We start from the raw sequence: 11,165 nt of genomic DNA on the forward strand, positions 1-11,165 counted from the left end.
GCTAAACGAAAAGTAAACATGAAAGTTCGCAACAAATGCTAAACCTCGATTTACTTGGGTAATTTACCGTCAATTCATCCTTTGCTATCTTTCGCCACAGAACGATTGTACTCAATCCCACGTTCCATTCATTTTGAGTGTTCAGTACAAATTCATGATTTTAACAATATTTTACTTTCAACAATATATATAAATAAATTCATAATACCAATCATCAATTTAATATATAAACTTTAAAGTTTAACCATACGAACTTACCTGAGTCAAGTTATAAGATTTATAGAAGTTCAAGGACTATTCTGCTAATTTTCCCTTTTCACGAGTATCTACTGGCTCTTGATTTGAAGTAAAAATATGAAAAACTAGCTTCAAGGTCCTCCTGTGGCCATTTTTGGACTGAAAATTGATGAAGAATTTCTAGAATTCAATTTGGTCATTTGTTTTATTTTTAATTTCAACAAAATTACCATTTTGTCCTCAGCCAAATCACTTACGCTAAATTACTCTTTAAGTCCTCCCTATTTACCATTTAAACGATTTAATCACTATTTCTTTAATTAACAAGTTTTGCAGATTTTTCAAATTTAGTCCTTTTTAATTAATTAACTACCAAAACGTTAAAATTTTCTAACAAAACTTTAATACCACCTTTAAAAATATTTATGACTCAGTTTATAAAATCGAGGTCTTGATACCTTATTTTTTTAAACCACTTAACCTAATAAATCCTTATAAAACACAAATTACTAATTCAAAAATCTTTTTAAAATCACATTTTACTTGTAAATACTAAATAATAAAATTTACAAGCTTACTCGTCTGATTTGGTAGTCCCGAACCACTGTTTCTAACGCCACTGAAAACCAGTCTGTTACAACTCTCCCCCTTTAGGAAATTTCGTCCTTGAAATTTGTCACCTGAAAATAGGTTCGGATATTGTGATCTCATCGATTCTTTTGTTTCCCAGGTAGCCTTATCTGAACCATGACGATGCCACAATACTTTTACTAAGGGTACTCGTTTATTTTGCAATTCTTTAACCTCTCGAGCTAAAATTTTCCTTGGTTCTTCCAAGTACGTCATATCTAATTGCAGCTCAATTTCACTATGAGAAATTACATGTGAAGGATCAGACTTATACCGTCTCAGCATCGATACATGGAACACATTATGAATTTTCTCAAGTTCCGGAGGCAAAGCTAATCTATAAGCTACTGGGCCAATTCTTTCGATAATTTCATACGGTCTAATAAATCTTGGACTTAGTTTCCCTTTCCTACCAAACCGTAATACTTTCGTCGATAGTGAATGTAATACCCCGAAAATTACTACAGTAAGAAAGTAAGATATTATTCTTGATATAGTAAAGTAAGGAAATAAAGTGTCAAAAAGGAAAATTTTGAGTATTGTCAACATTGGGAAGTATCTTATAATATATTAATTCAAGAAAGGACTAAATTGCAAAAGTAAGAAAAGTTTCGTGGCCCAAGAGTAAATACTCAAAATTTGAAGGGTTAAAGTATAAATATAAAAAAGTTGAAGGACCAATAGTGCAAATATTTTAAGGTTGGAATGATCTAGAAACTAAAGAAAATGGATGAATTAGGACCAAATTGAATAGGTGAAGAATTATGAGTGACTAAATTGTAAATTTACCAAATTAAATGATGACTCAAGGATGAAATTTTAAAAGATCATGAAGGGAAAAATGGTCAATTAGAAAGAGAGAGAACTCTAGAAGGCAATGATGATATTAGAGATATTTTGATGATATTTTATAATTATTTAATTAGATTAATATTATTTTATTAATATTTTAAAGAGATATTTTATTTATTATTTTATTTAGTATATAAGGAAAGAAAATGAATAATTCTCTTCATCTTTTATGCACCCATGTGAGAAGAGAAGAGAAGAAAGAAATTTTCTTTTTTTACAATTTGGTCGTTTTACCAAGAATTCACTATTTTCACTTAGAAATCAAAAGAATTTCTATAGATACCAATAGAGTAAAATAATAAGGAGACTATGGGGAGCTAGAATATCAACTTAGATTCAAGAAATAGAAGTCGGAAGAGAGAAAAATCAAGTTAAAGATTGAAATCAATAGAACAAGGTAAGAACATCAAGATTTTAATATATTTTTAAGTTTGATATTATTGAAAATGCTTGAAAATAATGTTAAATTAGAATTTTCTTATATAAGGTTCTATTTTCTTGATTTAGTGAAGGAAATATTGTAGAGAAAGGAAATGAGGGTGTTATATAATTGGTTATCAACATTTTGCACTAAAATAGTTTTGGACAAAGAAGAGAGTCCTGAATTTGAAAATTCATAAAAATTTTAGAAATTTAATTAGAGGTTAATTAAAGTATTAAATTAAAATATATTGAGTCTAGTTTTACATATAAGAAACAGTGTAAACAAAAGAGTTTCATATTATGAGATATATGAATTTTTGTGAGACAAGGTCAGATTGATTTCGAGTTCCCCTGTTCTGACTTTGGAAAATCATCTAAAATTGTAAAAAAATAATTATGGGTTTAAATTTATATTTATATTTTAAATTCCTAATGAGTCTATTTTCAATAAAACAAATTGAGACATCATCGAAACCTGTACTAAGAGATAATTAATTTTTAGCAAAGAAATGTCGAAGTTGTCAAACAGTAGAACAAGGATAAATTTGAAGATTTTACTGTAATTATTGGATAAATTATAAATTCTGAAAATTTTATGGTAGAAAGATATTTGAGTATAGTGTCAAAACATCAAGCGGATCTTAATTTAAAATTCGTAGCTCAATATATAAATAATTTAGTAACTATGACTCAAGTGAACAACTTTGATATGAACATATAAGTAATAGTGGAATTATAGATAATGTTACATATAAGCATATTAATACATTAAGGATGTGGAATGGAGAGGAGGAGGAGGAAAATATATATGAATATCCAGCTAGCATGGGTTTACATTAAAAATGGCTAATTTGCATGTTTTAGGCTTAGGGGCTAAATTGAATAAAAGTAAAACTTTATGAGTGATTTTGTAAAAATGTAAAAATGTAAAAAATAACCAAATTGTAGGAAATGAATTGTTTTATTGTCTAAATTAATAAATTGAATGAAATTATTAATTTAGATCAAGATCGGGTGGAAAATTGAGGAAAATAAAAAATAACCAAAATGCCCCTGAATCTTGGTGTTTTTGCAATTTAGCCAGGTAAGTTCGTATAACTAAATTTTGTATATTTATATGTTTGAATTGAATGTTGTATTTGTGAATTTGTGTAAATGTCATATATATATGAAATTGATCATATATCCGATGATGTCTGAGAAATATAAAGTCCCGTTTGAATAAATGAAATTCAATGGATACAGGATTTCCCGTATTGGATGTAGTCCTGCATATGTTGCGGACACACTATAGCTCGAAAGAGCATCTTGTTTAAGCCCTCTTGAGCTTCCTGTTACATGGTTCCTGCGAGCATCCCTATCGGTATTGATCTTGCATGTGTTGCGGACATACCGCAGCTCTTTGTGAGTGTCATGTTATATGATCGGTATTGATCCTATATGTATTGTGGACATACCGTAGCTCTTATGAGCGTCCCGATATATGGCTCTTTATGAGCTTCCTGATATAGCTCACTTGAACTTCCTGATATATGGCTATTCGGAGCTTCTTGATAATAGCTCTTCGGAGTTACCCGTTAAGCTCACATGAGCTTTCTGTTCTAAACTCTTATGAGTTTCCTATTATAGCCCAGATAAGCTTCCTGCTACATGGCTCAAATGAGCTTCCTGTTATATGGCTCGAGAGAGTACTTTTTGATTATGTGCTCTAATACCGATATATACCTGAAATACATGGAAATGATATTTATTTGATATATTGAAACATGACATGGAAAATACATGTATGTGAAACTTGCCTGATAATTATGTATATTCATGATTATGAACTGTTACTGGAATAAATATACACGAAATGCATAAAAATGATGATACATGAAATATTGATATAATGAAATGAATGATTTATGTTTATGAAGAAACGACAAGAGAATGATATCTATCTTGACAGGTAAATATGTGACCATCTTTGATATGTTCATACAAGGAAATTATGTATGTTGAGACGAGTAATAAACTCAAGTGTGTCGAGAAAATAAGTTTATCAATGTTGAATTTATATGTAATATGTGCAAGTACGCTAACTAGTGTTGTTGCTTGATGCTTGGGCAAGTGCCAAGCTATTGGTTGAATGGTAATATGATTATTTATAAGATGCATTGAATTGGTAAGCATTTAAGTGAAAATATGCTAGTGCTCATGAAAAAGTGGTAAGGTTTTAAATCATGTGATAAATTCGAAAAAGGCTTTGGTTAAATGCACTAGCTTGTGACCATGGTTGAATGATATGTTTATGACTTGTGTGTCATGCATATGGAATAAGTGTGGAGAGTAAAGAAATGGAAATGAAAATAAAGAAATCTGGAAGAGTTAAAGTTATATAAAATCCTACTAAGCTTGGGATAATATGTATATATGATACTGTAGATTTATTCACCTTGTGAATTGATGAATATAGCTTCATGAGTACTGTGGTATCAATATTGGGTTATTCTTGATATGTATAGATTTCGTATTTGAAATGAATTAATATGATTAAAGTTTATACGAGCTTACTAAGCATTCGTTGCTTATGTAGTTTTTTCCTTTACTTTTCAGATTATCAAAAGCTCGATCGGGTTGGAATTTTGTCAGAGTTATATCATACTATCTATCGGTTCTATCGATACTTTTAAATGTTTTGATTTGGTTATAATCGCATGTATAGGTATTCTGGTTAATGTTGGCCTATATGAGTTTTGTTAATATTAGCCACTTATTTGGCTTGTGTTTTGGCACATATTGGTTTGGTGCATATTTGTCTTAAATGTTTGATGTGTGGTTTGGTTTATGGTTGTATTGTGAAAGGTAAAATGTTAGATAAAAGTGCATTTATAAACATGTGTTTTGGGATCATGAATCGGTACCATGATATGTAAGGTATAAATATAACTAAATATGTTAGTATTTGAAATATATTTTGGCATCAAATGGTAAGTTTTGGTAGGTACGTGACTTGGTTAGAAATAATGAAAATTAGCTTGGTAAACTTTAGGTAAAAATATGCATATAAGTTAGTTATACATATGAATATATTGAAAATATGAATATACCTGTTATAATCTAATATCTGAGGTGCCTAAAAACATATTGATTGTAAGTGACAATATTATATGTTTAAAGCTTGATTTTGACTTGTTTTTGTTGTCTAATTATGGTTTGTAGATATGCACAAAGTTGATTGTAGGTTGACATAAAATTCGGTGAGAAATATGGCTTGTAAAATGACCTATTTTTATCCACACGGGCAAAGATACGAATCCACGTCCGTGTGTGACACACGACCAGGTGACATAGCCGTGTGTCCTCTGTATCTTTTAATTTGCATAAGTCAGTATGCTTAAATTTTCCACACGGCTTGACCACACGGGTGTGTGACCCCTGCAGTGTTGAAAATATTAAATGTTTTTGAAAATTTTTTTGAGTTTTCGATTTAGTCCCGATTTGTTTCTGATGCGTAATTTGAGCCTCTAGGGCTCATATAAGGGACAATATGTATGATTTTGATAAGTTCTTGACAAGAGTGATATATGATATAAAATGTTTACATTTTTTATCTGTTTGATTTATAAATTCCAGTAATACTCCGTAACTCTGTTCTGACGATGGATTTGGGTTAGGGGTGTTACAGTGAAACTTTTAGGAATACTCGGTGTCCCACTGTGAATCCTATATCTCTTCTTTTCAATTCTGTATATGATTTTTGACGGTCAGAAGTAACCTTCAAGCTGTCTCAGATAATCTGAACTTTATCTTCAGTCTCTTTGATCAAGGCGACTCCTACTAGCTTGGATTCACTCAATTCAGACCAATACAATGGTGTCTTACATTTCCTCTCGTAAAGAGCTTCAAATGGTACCATTTTGATACTGGATTGATAACTATTGTTATATGCAAATTCATCCAACGGTAAATACTTTTCCCAGCTACCTCCAAACTCGAGTATACAACATCTCAACATATCTTCCAGAATCTGAATCACTCGTTCTGATTTCCCGTCTGTCTGAGGATGAAATGCTGTGTTGAAATTTAATTTAGTACCCAGAGCTTCTTGTAGTTTACTCCAAAATCTCGATGTAAATCTCGGATCTCGATCAGAAAGAATAGATATCGGAACCCCATGTAACCTCACAATCTCTGCTATATACAATTTCACTAACTTCTCAAGTGAAAAGTCTGTTCTGACTGGGATAAAATGTGCTGACTTAGTCAATTTGTCAATAATCACCCAGATCGAATCTTTCTTTCTCGGAGTTAAAGGTAATCCGGATACAAAATCCATCGTGACATGCTCCCACTTCCACTCAAGAATCATGGCAGGTTGTAACAAACTCATTGGTACCTGGTGTTCTGCTTTCATTTTTTAAATCCGAGTTATTCGGAACAAAAATTCTATTGCGATAACGTAGCATACCGCTATCGTCGATGCTATACTCTCAATTCAGCTTATCCTGAATCATCTGCCATTTCAACACCAATTTTGGATCATCATCTTGCAATTCCCGAATTCGTTGAAGAAACAAAGGTTTCATTCTCAATTCTGCTAATACAAAACCATCTTCATTAAGAGATAAATGAGTGTTCAAAGCTCCGAGTGCAAACAATGACGACTTTCGACTAAGTGCATCCGCAACCATATTGTCTTTTCCCTGGTGGTAGTCAATAACTAAATCATAATCTTTTAGTAGTTCTAGCCACTGTCTCTGTCTCAAATTCAACTCTTTCTGAGTCATCAAATATTTCAAACTTTTGTGATCCATAAATACGTAACATTTCTCGCCGTTTAAATAATGTCCCCAAAATTTCAAGGCGAATACAATTGCAGCAAACTCAAGATCATGTGTAGGATAGTTCTTCTTGTGCGACTTTAATTGTCGAGAAGCATAGGCTACTACCTTTCCTGGTTGCATCAGTACACTACCCAAACCATTTAGAGACGCATCACTATAAACAACATATGGTACACTAGATTCCGGCTGAGTCAAAATTGGAGCATCTGTCAAGATCTTCTTCAACTGATCAAAACTCTACTAACACTCATCGGACAAAATAAATTTAACATTTTTCTGTAATAATCGGGTTAACGGTGAAGCAATCATCGGAAAGTTCTTAGCAAAACGTCTGTAATAACTTGCTACACCCAGAAAACTTCGCTCTTCTGAAACAATTTTCGGAGTCTTCCAATTTACCACTGTAGATAATTTGCTTGAATCAACTCGAATCCCTTCGGATGATACAATATAACCCAAAAATTTGACCCCGTGAAGCCAAAATTCGCATTTGCTAAACTTTGCATACAACTGCTTTTCTCTCAAAGTCTGTAGCACAATCTTCAAGTGTTGTGCATGCTCGGATTTTGTCTTGGAATAGATCCGTATATCATCGATAAACACAACTACAAATATATCCAAATAAGGTTGAAAAATCTGATTCATTAAATCCATGAAAGTAGCTTGGGCATTGGTCAAAACGAATGACATTGCTAAAAATTCATAATGACCGTAGCAAATTCTAAAAGCAATCTTTGGCACATCACACTTTTTAAACTTCAATTGATAATACCCAGATCTAAGGTCTATCTTCGAAAACACTACAACACCTTTCAGTTGATCAAATAAGTCGTCGATAAGTGGCAAAGAATATTTATTTTTAATTGTAACATTGTTCAACTGTCTGTTGTCTATACACAGTCTCAAAGAACCGTATTTCTTTTTCACAAATAAGACAGGTGCACCCCTAGGAGACATACTCGGCCTGATGAACCCTTTGTCTAATAACTCTTGCAACTGTGCCTTTAATTCTTTTAACTCAGTTGGTGCCATACGATATGGTGTTACTGATATAAGAACTGTTCCCAAAATCACATCAATCATAAACTCAACTTCACGATCAGGTGGTAAACTAGACAATTCTTCAGGAAATACATCAAGAAACTCGTTAACAATTAGTAACTGTTCTAGCTTTGATTCAGAATCCTGAGTATCAAGAATGTAGGCTAGAAATGCCTCATTACCTTTTAACATTAAATTTTGAGCTGAAAAAGTTGAAATAATTCTAACAATTTCTTTCTAATTCTCAGACTTAACAAAAATAACCTCTCCTGTTTGACATTTCAGATCAATCATTTTCTGTTTACAATTTACTACGACATCATGCTTCGTTAACCAATCCATTCCCAGAATAACATCAAATTTCTGAAAAGGTAATAACATCGAATCAGTAGAGAATTTACAGCCTTTCACTTTCAGTGGGAAATTACGACACACTAAATTAACTATTACACTTTGGCCTAATGGATTAGTAACTTGAATATCATAATCGATAGATTCAACAGACAATTTCTTTTCTGTTACAAATGCAGTGTAAACATAAGAATGAGTAGACCTAGGGTTAATCAACACATATACAGTAACATCAAAAAGAAAGAATGTATCAACAATCATATCTGGAGTCGTAGCTTCTTCTCTAGCTCGGATGGCATAAGTAAATGCTGGCCCTCTAGCCTCTGAACGAGTAGCAGTATCTCTCATACCTGAACGAGTAATCTCAGTGGCATTATTTTGGCCCGAACGTTTACTTATCTAAGAAGTGGCCACTTGCTTTTCTTTCTGCTCTTCATCCTCTTTTTGTAGTTGGGGACAATTTCGGATGAAATGATCGGTTGCTCCGCACTTATAACAAGCCCTTACTTTACTCCTACACTCACTAGGGTGGTAGTTTTCACAATACTTGCATTTATGCTTAGGGGCATTTTGCACACTACCCACACTAGCGGCAGATCTAGTAGATACCCCGTAATTAAGTTGAATCACCTTGTTTTATTTGATCGTTCAGACATTGAGTTGGCTCTACTAAAATTATCTCTAGACTTTTTAGCCGGTAATGCTGAAAATGATTTGGAGGAACTTCTTTTGTAAGATTCTTTCTTTCGTCTATCGCGTTGAATTTTTCTGTTGTACACCTCTTCTACATTTTGTCACGATCTGACAGAGCAACAAATTTTAGTATTTTAGTGCCCCCAATCATCATTCGGATTTCATCATTAAACCCTTCTTCAAACCGAACGCACATTTCTTGTTCGGTTGGTATAATTTTTCGGGCATATTTGCGAAGTTAAAAAATAGACTTGGCCGTTAGGGAATATAAGAAGGCAAAATCAATTGCTCTCCCCTCCCATGTAAGCAATAACGCATGAAATTGCAATGTAAAAGATGTGAGCATGGTTTGTTTAGTATTTGGTTGTTGCTCAAGTAGTAAAAAAAATTTCAGCATGGTTTTAGTTAAAATTCTACCCATAAATCTGTTGTATTTATATAAATAATTTGTTGTACCTTATTTATATGCATTTGTTCCTTTATGGCTAACATTAGTGTTGGACCCTTTCTTTTATTTTTTATGCATGTTTTACATAATTTTGGTGCCATATCTGTACTTAATTAATACAATTTTACATGGCATTGCTCTTTTCCTGCATAAGCAGATGAACTTTGCATTATTCTTTATTGTCAGGTAAAAATACTAAAACGAGTCCTTGAAGATTATGAAAAAGTTATGCAAGAATTCAAAGGCACGCTTTACAAGTCTATGAAAGATCCACAAATAGACCTAACCAGCGTAAGCATTTTCCGTGCCGTTTTGAATATTTTGACAAACTATACTATTGAGGAAATGATCTATTGATGTTGAGCTAAGACCTAGATGGACAATGATTTTTGTTGAATTTTGATGCTCATGATATTAAAATACTATTGCTCTATCTTAATGGCCCATAGGTGTAGTATATGAGTACATTGAAAATGAAAAGCCCCCCAAACACACACACAACTAAATCTATTATATATTGTTAAAATTAACCTTAGTAAAATTTTTGCAAGCTATATGGATAAGCTTTGAATGAGGATAAAAGAAAACATACAAGTTATTCTACAAAACCAAATGCCTACCATTGACAAGTCAATGAAAAGATTTCCTTAATTAATGATGTTGGATTGTTGAACATGGAATCCTGATATTTTTCTGTTGGACAAGTAAATTGTTGTGACTATTCAAGCATGAGATTGAACAAAATTGCCTACTTTGTTTTCACCAAATATCTATGATTGATATATCATTTATGTATATTATTTTATTTTTTATATTATATGATTGATTATAGTTATATTTTCTTGATTATAGTAACACAATAGAATGCTGATGTGGAGAGCTAATAAAAAGATTGACTGACCTGGGACTAAATCATGGAAAAAAGCTTCACCTAGTTTTCATTAATTTATGACAGAATAAATGGTTGTGGTTTGACTAGTTAAGATGGTACACCTGCATTTTGTCAGGACTGAAAGGTATTTTTGATATTTTGTTGTCTCATATAGCTTGAGAATACAGTAAGGTTGTTGTTGGAGCTTGAACCTGAGTCAGATGCAGTGTGGTATTATTTAAATGTATAGGTTAGTGTATCTGTTCGAGTTTGAGTCAAGTTAATAGGTATATGAATATGAATATGATATTTGGTAAATGATATATATATTTGAATAGATAATGTGATTTGGTAATATAAAGATGATTGCGATATATAAATATCTAGGCATGTAAAGAGCATGCATATTGAATCTACGAGACGGAGGGCATTATGAATTTATGATGTATCAAACGTTGTAATTTGGAAAATAACAGGTTGATATAAATGATACCAAAATATTGATACAATATATTCTTTAGATTGATTAATTGGAGCATGAAAATATTTGATTCAAGTGGTATCAATGAGACTTTTAGTAGTATTTATTAATGGAGATGTTGAATGGTATTGAGTTGTTGATTTCATGTGGTTGGTAATAAATTGAATTGAAATGCTAAATGTATGAATTAGTATATGAAATAGTTATATGATGAACTCACCTTGTTGATTTGTGATTGTCATGTTCAGGCAAAATTGTCCAATTGATTAGCTTGTTGTGTTAAATCATAATATAAGGTAAGATGTTGTT

General features: G+C 32.1%; 1 long non-coding RNA gene across 1 annotated transcript; it reads left to right on the top strand.

The window, feature by feature from the left end:
- Positions 1–9,304: 9,304 nt before the first annotated feature.
- LOC105797046 (uncharacterized) lies at positions 9,305–10,592 on the top strand. Its single transcript, XR_001134608.2, has 3 exons — positions 9,305–9,358; positions 9,691–9,795; positions 10,551–10,592. It is a non-coding gene; the product is annotated as an uncharacterized LOC105797046 (long non-coding RNA).
- The last annotated feature ends 573 nt before the right edge of the window (positions 10,593–11,165 follow it).

The sequence above is a fragment of the Gossypium raimondii genome, chromosome 3, assembly GCF_025698545.1.
Source record: "Gossypium raimondii isolate GPD5lz chromosome 3, ASM2569854v1, whole genome shotgun sequence".
Taxonomy (NCBI): Eukaryota; Viridiplantae; Streptophyta; class Magnoliopsida; order Malvales; family Malvaceae; genus Gossypium; species Gossypium raimondii.